At 37.1% G+C, this 8422-nt stretch overlaps 1 protein-coding gene across 7 annotated transcripts in view; it reads left to right on the plus strand.

The window, feature by feature from the left end:
* Positions 1-1423: 1423 nt before the first annotated feature.
* Usp25 (ubiquitin specific peptidase 25) overlaps positions 1424-8422 on the plus strand; it is a 115331-nt gene continuing 108332 nt past the window's right edge. For 4 of the 7 annotated variants that reach the window (XM_023724109.1, XM_023724112.1, XM_023724113.1 and 1 more), the window contains exons 1-2: positions 1424-1512; positions 6011-6155. The gene's annotated coding sequence lies outside the window, so the exon portion shown is untranslated. The remainder of the gene's footprint in view (positions 1513-6010; positions 6156-8422) is intronic. The other 3 variants (XM_023724115.1, XM_023724116.1, XM_023724117.1) reach the window with 1 other exon arrangement.

The raw sequence follows: 8422 nt of genomic DNA on the forward strand, positions 1-8422 counted from the left end.
AAAGACTAAAGGACAGAAGGGGATCAAGCTAACTTTGGCAAATTGGTGCAGAAGAGTAAAGGAAAAGAGAGAAAGAGGAGATAAAAAGAATAGAACAACCACCAAAAAAGGGCAGAGATCATGTTTTTATATTCACATAAAATAAGATGAAACAATGAAGGGGTAGAAAAAAGAAAAACAAACAAAATAGAGTAATAAAAGTCCACTTCCAAGTTTGTCTCCTGATCCATTTTTCTTTTCCCAGTAATCCAGCAGTAGCTTTTTGGCAAGTTAGTGCATAATCTCAGTGATCCTGCGCCTCTGCCTGAGGCCAGATTTATTCACCTTGCAGCTGTCAGTGCACCTTCCATGGGCCTGAGCCCAGTTAGAGCCGTTAGATGGAGCTAGCAGCTGTTGTGAGTTCTGAGCTCAGCTGGCCTCTCTCTGATTGCTATTCTGCATGGGACTACTGAGCCCTTAGCACTCACCATCAGCTAGTGCAGACATTCACCTCTGCTGCTCCGCTCCGCTGCTGCATCTTTCTGTGAAGGGCTGTTGTGTTGCCAGCAGTCACTGTATGTTTGCAGGTTTGAACTGCTCTTCTCAAGCAGTGAGTCCCATCTCATAGATGCCGCTAGTTATCTCCTTCGTTGAAATTTCTCTCTTCACTCTCTTTGGGCTTCACTTTGCATTTCAGATCCTTCCTGGAACCAGGGCTCCTACTTCCCTCCTTTTCTTCCTTGTGTTGCTATATTCCACCATCTGGACAGCAGCTCTGAGAGAGCCTCTTTCTCTGCTACTTACCACTCTGCCATCTTGGTGCTTCTGTGGTCCTTGTGGGCAAGATTGTGCACATTGTAATCCCAGCACCTGGGGGCTGTGGCAGGAGGATTGCTTCAAGTTCAGGACCAGCCTGGTCTATACAGTGAGACCCTGTTGGTGAAGTTCTCCTGAACCTGGGCCTGTGTCACTTTCCTTGTGTTCTGTGCTGGGCCCTGCACTCGCCTGGCATGCAGCCTTGTCACTGTCATGCTGGAGGTCAGAATGCCTGCTACAGCACTGATGAGAAAGGTATCGTCACTTTGAACTGAGGTGCTGGAGCATGTAGAGCATTTTACCTGTAAACAGTCTTCAGAGAAGTTGTGAAATGTCCTGCAAAGCAGCAGCTGCCAGCTCTGCAGGCCTGGACCTGGATTAGGAATTGCCTGCTGGCTGAGGTCAGTGTTGGAAGCCGCCCCACCCGTGCTGCTCTTGTGGAACATCCTTCCATGGTCATGTCTCGAATTTCATCTTTAGGAACAGAATGGAGTAAAGGCTTTCTATCTCAGGGTTCATTTTTTCTAAAGAATGAAATTTGTTCCGTGTCTCATTCTGTTTTTTTCTTAAAACATTTTTTTTAATTTCTTGTATATTTAAAGTTTATAGTATAATGATTTGACTTTTATCTTCCTCTAGCATCAGCAGACATTTTTGAATCAACTGAGAGAAATTACTGGGATTAATGACACGCAGATACTGCAGCAAGCCTTGAAGGTATGCCCCTTATTTTATGATATAGTTTGTGGTGTACCTTCATCTCATTGGACTGTATTTGAAAGTTGAGTTGTTTATATCTATCATATAGTAGTATAGGCATAGATGAATGGACTTCTGTCAGTTGGAAACTTCCTTTAATGTGCTGCAGTGGGAAGCATGCCATCTTTCATCAGTGCAGTCTTCCACAAGAACTAGAAAAGTACGTCTTTCTCTAAGGCATGCTTTTCTTGCAAAACTGTGGAATGTGAATCTTAGTGCTAATGGATGCTGTTACTCAGAAGCTATGACTTTAGATTTTAAAATGAAGTTAAAGCTGACATGGTTAAAGGAGGAGGAGGAGAAGGGAAATGTAGAAAAACTTCAGGGCTAGAAACTTAAATGCTTTTCTTCCCAAAAAGAAGAAATAAAAAGTTTTTCTACACAACTAATTACACCTTAAGAATGTTCAACTTCAAAACTTAGTGGTATGTGTAATAAGTATACTTGCATTTTAAATACACTTGCATTTCCACACACTTGCCAAGATGAGTCAGATGACATGGGTGATTCACAGTCAAAAAGATCAAATGTATGCATAATGTTCAACAGAGAATAAACTTATTTGTATATTGCTATTAATAAAAGCATTATAGCAATTTTTCATTATCGTCTTATGTGTAGCTTTAATCTTCTGAAGCTTAATCTGAGAGATAAAGTTTATTATGTAATTCCTGATTCTGTTTCAAAGGTTCTTTGTAGATTATCTTGTAGATGACTATAATCAGAATCCTCATAGTGATAATACTTTGTATTTATAAAGCAGCTAATAATACTGAGGACTTATGTGGGCTAACTCATCATCATAGCTCTGTCAGATAAATATTTTTAACTCCCTTTTTGAAAATTTTGGAAACAGAGGTTATTTTTATCCCAAGATCACTCAGCCAGTGTGTATTATAGCAGACCCAGGGATCGAACCCTGGCTAATCCGCTGAGCTATTTGTCCAGTGGAGCTTGGAGTAGAAGCCTGAGCAGCTGGCCCAGGCGCCGCACCAAACTTTCTTTCTCCTCCTCCTACTAGCAGTTTTGTTTTACCTTATTTCCCTGTAAGGAAGATGATGAAGTGGTACTGTCTAGGGTACTTTTGCAATAATTATAAAGCCACTGGAGAGGAAACAGAGGTATTGCTGCTCAGTGTTTATAATGGTGACATTTTGATGATTGCTAGCCCTTGAGTGTCTATTTTCAGAAAGTACACTTTCCAGTATATCACAAAATAATGAGGCTGTAGTCCAGCACTTTGCCAGGGTATTAGAAAAACTTTTTTTTTTAAACTTGAGAAGTATTGATCATATTAAATCATGTCCACATTTCCTTTAATTTGTGTGAACATTGTTCTTTTTGTTTGTCCCAAACTTCTGTTTTGGTTGTGCTTGAGGGAAAGCACTATACTTAAACCTTAATTGTTACTCATTATAAATATATGTTATCTGTAATAAGTTGTTTCTCTTAAGTGTTTAGAAAAGGTATTTACTTTTGGGAACCACATAGCCCTAATTAATTTCAGCATTTTTAATTTGAGAATTTATTTTTTATTTTTTTATTTTTTCCGGAACAGGGGATTGAACTTAGGCCCTTGCACTTGCCAGGAAAGCACTTAACCTACTGAGCCATCTCCCCAGCCCCGAGAATTTATTTTTATTTAGCCTTACAAAGTAAACGATCTCCAAGGTGTGAATTTCTTACCAAAGTTATTTTTTATTGTATGAAATAGCACATTTCTTGGCACATAGTGAATGCGTAAGAAATACTCATTATTATAATTTTTTGATTAGCTTACTTACCTAAAAATATATCCATTGTGTTAGCTTTCTGTGGCCAGGACAAAATACTTGAAGAAAGCATAAGGCTGCAATGGTTTATTGGTGGTGTTGGGGATTGAATCCAGCTATGTCTCCAGACCTTTCCTTACCCTTTAAGATCAGATCTCAGGAAATCATTAAATTCCCTCCGCAAGACTCAGAATTGCTGTTCTCTTGTCTCAGCCTCAACAGCGCCAAAATCAAAGGCATGAGCCACCACTCATGGCTACATTTGTTTTGGCTTATTGTTTGAGAGGTTTTAGTCTGTGGTAAACTGGCTCCATTGCTTTTAGGCCTATGGCAAGATAGAAATATTGCAACTAAATCTTGAGATTGGAGGAAAAGCTGTTCACTTAGTGGTAGCTAGTAAGGAATGGGGTGGGGAGGAGACATGACCTCTTTATTAGTTATTTCTTTTAATTAGGTCCCACCTCTTAAATTTCTATCACTTCCCAGTGAAGACATCAGATTACTAATTTGTCATAGGATAAGTCACATCAGTGCAGTTAGAACCCAAGTGATTTACTCACCTTCCATATTGTCTCTGGGGAGCATCTATAGATCCAAACCATAACAACACATGTTTTGAGTATATCATGTAAGAGTCATATAACAATCATGAAGGTAACACTTCAAAGCAGTGGTGCTTTGCAAACTATACTCTTCACTGCCCTTTCCTCACTGATACTAGAATTAGAGTTGGGATAGGTTTGAGGAATCCATTCTTTTAGTTACTTAGGTGTCGTAGCTTGGGATTTTGTAAGGGGAACAATACAATATAGGACACATATTGTTAAGATTATTTATACTAGTCACCCAAACAATAATACAAAAGAGAATGCAAGAAATCTGTCCACACATTATATACCAAAGAATCTAACTGTGGACCGGGATCACACAATAATGTCCTGCATGAATCCAGCTGAAGACTTAGAGCTCATCACAATGCCTCCCAAGAGTCCAAATGGAGGCCTGGAGCTCATGACAGTGTCTCATGCAGGCTTGTTTTATAGATCTATGCTAGGAAGGCCCAAAGGTCAGTGGTAGCAGCTAGAAAATTTATGACAGCTGGATGATGGGCCTGGGCCACTAGGCTGAGGGATCCGCATTGGAGTCAATAAACTATAAAGTAAGAATCAGAACTCTCTGCAAAAGAACCATAGCCATTCTCAGCAACCGTGAGATTCAGAGCTTCTCTGATGATGACAAAATCTGAGTTCCCATCAGGAAAGTCAACACAGTGAGCTTCTCCAAGAGACTGAGCCATGCACCATCTTCTCCTCCAGACCAGGAAGCGATGCTCAAAGAGAGGACCAGAGCTCCCCCAAAATGAACTGTAGCCATTCTCAGTGACGAGGTCCTGAGCTCTTCCGATGAGAACAACCCAGTTCACCAGGAAAGCCAGCATGACAAAGTCACCCGGAAGAATAGCCCAAGAGAACTAGAAGCTTCCAAGAGCTCCCCAATAGCTTCCAAACAGCTTCCCTAACAGTCTCCTCTTTTCCAGTTCTGCCTCTTATGCTGCTGGCAGCAAACCTCAGGTGGGCCTCCCACACCCAGCATCTTGCTAGTTCAGTTCAGCTGGGTGTTACAAGTTGACCATCAGTTAGTTGTGACTCCACCACATTAGGCTTCACTCTTAGAATTGTCCTGATCGTCTATCAGGTTCCACATTCAGTGGTGTGTGATAATGTACTCTGATTATGTTCTTTTTCTCTAGTTGTCCATTCTTAACATGCAACCAAAATAAACCTTTTAAAATGCAAACCATACCATGGCATTCCTGTTTAAAACCCTTTACTGCCTTCCTTTCATACTTGGGTGTGTGCTGAATTTATTAGGACCTGTCATGTCCTGGCCTTTTATTTTAAAGGAAGTTATTATTAATATCTGGATTTCTCTTGTTGATTCAGTTGTCTTAGAGCTAGTGTTATATTTTATTTATTATTAATCATGTAAACAATGTAAATTTACAACTGGGCAAGTATCATTATTTTCCTACTTTTAACAATCCTTAGTTGACTCTAGTGTTATTTCTTCTTAATGAATGTCTGAATACTTTTTTTCAGCTTTGCTTTTAATGAGAACTAAAGGAAAGGTTTTTTTTTAATACATTGTAGGATTGTCTTCTTTGATAGCATTCAGTACAGTATTGTCCAGGTGCTGTCTGTATTTCCATCCTGTCAGAAGCCTCAATAGTTTCTGCTGTTTTCTTCCTACTAGTCCTTGACATTTTGTTTAATTTTTCATCAGATGTGCATTCATCCCCATAGTATAGGTACTATCTTTTATTATTCTTGTTTGAAGTAGTGTATTAAATGCTTTTTACTCTTAATAAGTCAAGTTCTAGAAAATTTTTAGTTCATTCACTGAAAAGTATAGTATATATGTGATTGCTAACTGGATAGAAAACTAAAAAATTGGGATAATTGAATTTTACATTAATTAGTAGCTTCAAATAATGAAAGAATTACTATTAAAATATATCTTGTATGTGATAAATTCATATTCTCCTATTAGTCATATATAGAATAACTTCAAATGTAAGTAGTTTTGTTATAAATTATTGGTTATTATGAAGAAAATTGAGTAAGTTTTGTGAAAATGTATAAATTATTTGCAAACATTGGCTGTTTGTGCCTTGATATTTGAAGGACAGTAATGGAAACTTGGAATTAGCAGTGGCTTTCCTCACTGCAAAGAATGCCAAGAGCCCTCAACAGGAGGAGACAACTTACTACCAGACAGCGCTTCCTGGCAATGACAGATACATCAGTGTGGGGAGCCAAGCAGACACGAGTAGGTTTTCTTCTTTTTTTTTCTTAATATTTTAATAGAAATGTACTGAAAATTTTTATTGATAATGTATTAATTTTGCTTAAGCAAAGATGGGAAACAACAACAAAATTAAATTTAGCTTTCCTTTTAAAATGATAGAAATAGCATAATATTTTTGTTAGCCATGGTATTGTTTTAATTCCAAATTCAAGGTAAGAGATTTTTCTTAAGTTGTGTATCCTGTGATGAGCATTTCATGTAGCATTCATTGCTTTGAAGTGTAGAGTAACAGGTATCATATTTATAAGAAGTGTTTGGAATTTTAAGTGGGTGCCCTCATTTGTTTTATTGCTTTTGATGGGTCTACCTTTTAGTGAAATTTCCATTTTCTTCACCTCTCTCTCAAAGTTTTGGGTATAAGGATTATTACTGTGTAACAAAATTTTTGTTTTTGGGAAAGATATTTAGAAATATACAGACACACACATAAATATATATGGAAGATCTTATGTGGCACTGTAGGTTCTCTTCGTAATGTGTATACTCTGCACTTACATGTAGCACTCAGTTTTTAATAATGTACTCAGTTAACTTCCATATTTCATCATGGTTTGAGTAACTATACTGTTACCCTAAGGCTGTAGCTCAGTGATAACACATGTTTTGCTAAAGTTAGGCCCTGGGTTCATGTTTACCTCCCCCTCATGAAAAGGTACCATAAAAGCATTATGAATTTGAGTAGTTTGATTATTAACATGTATTCAAGAAGAACATCTGATATTATTTATAGACCTTGTCATAGTTGAAAATCTAAAAAGGCCCCAGGCTAGGGAAATGGCTCAGTGGAATAAACGCTTCCCTGGCAAGCACAAGGGCCTGAGTTCAATCTCCAGTTCTGCAAAAATAAATAAATAAATAAATAAATAAATAAATAAGCAAGCCAGCCAGCCCCATTTATTTCTAGCTCAAAGAATTGAGAACATATCTCATAGATACTAGGTGAAAGAAGTTTTTCATATATGAGCCAGTCTCACTGTGACTCGGCCCCGTCTATTTCTCCAGCCTCATTTTTTGTTGTTTGCTCTTTCCATTCTGCACTATGCTAATAACTTACTTGATTTCTTGTACACTTGCTGGTCTGCCAGGAATCCCGTCTAACCCTTTTTTTTCCTTAGAATAACTTATTCTCGTCTTAGGAGAGTTAGTTTAGGTTTTGCCTCCTTGCTTTTCCTGGTCTCTTATTTGGACCAAATGCTTTGCTAGACTGTGCATCTAAGAAGTACTATTATTTTGAAGTTATTTGCTTAAACATTGTTGATGCTCAAAAAATACTTGTTGAATTATTTTTGGTAATATGTGTAGAAATTCTCTTTGAAGACAAAGGGATGAGGTTGAAATGTTTTTTGGAAGAAGTTGCTAAAACAGAAATTAGGATTTGGTATTTAAGAATAATATCTCATTTCTTTCAAGGTTTTAAGGCTTGGAGTTGGAAAAAGAAACAGGTAGTACAATGAAAGAATCATTTGTCTGAAAACAACCAGTTAGAGCGAACAAACTGTTTAACACAGTCTGTGTGCTAGTGGTGAAAAATATTTTAAAGTGTAGTTTTCAATTCAATATACTTTGTGATATGAAAATGGCATAATCTGTGGCAAAGGGGAATTATAGGATTCTTATAAGCAAAAAGAGGTTGTCTTATTTGTTGTATGAAAGAGAAAATACTGCTTAAGTCAAGTGTTAATACCATCCAGACTTCTGTTGTGGAATAATGAAAACATTATGGAAGGAAAAATTAATTTCAATAGATAATCCTTAGGGAGAAACAACTCAGTGTCAGAAGGAATGTGTTGCATTTGCTCATAATTAAACTTTTTTTTTCTTTGTTTATCTCTTGAGAAGTATTATTCACTGGTTTTATTTTACACTTGAAATAAAAAATTGAGAATGAGTTTTTGGTTCTGTCATGGTGGTGGTCATATTGAGTAAATTGCTTGCTGTTGTGCTTTCTTTACTTACAAAGTATTATTTTTCTTACTGGGATGCTTACTAAGCTAGTGTCCATAAAATTGATTGAGAAGCAAGCCAGTAGCCATTTAATGTAATTATAGTTAAAAACCAGAAGAAAAATTGCCGATAGAGTAACTATTTCTCTTTTTAATACGTTTGTACCATGTTTTACAAAAGATCTACGAAGTGTTGTTCTTTAATGAAGTAAGTCTTAATTGACTAATCAGACTCTAAGGCTAAATTTCATAGTATTTTATGTTGTGTTGAATGTTTTATTTATT

The sequence above is a fragment of the Octodon degus genome, unplaced genomic scaffold (assembly GCF_000260255.1).
Source record: "Octodon degus isolate 3935 unplaced genomic scaffold, OctDeg1.0 scaffold00106, whole genome shotgun sequence".
Classification (NCBI taxonomy): domain Eukaryota; kingdom Metazoa; phylum Chordata; class Mammalia; order Rodentia; family Octodontidae; genus Octodon; species Octodon degus.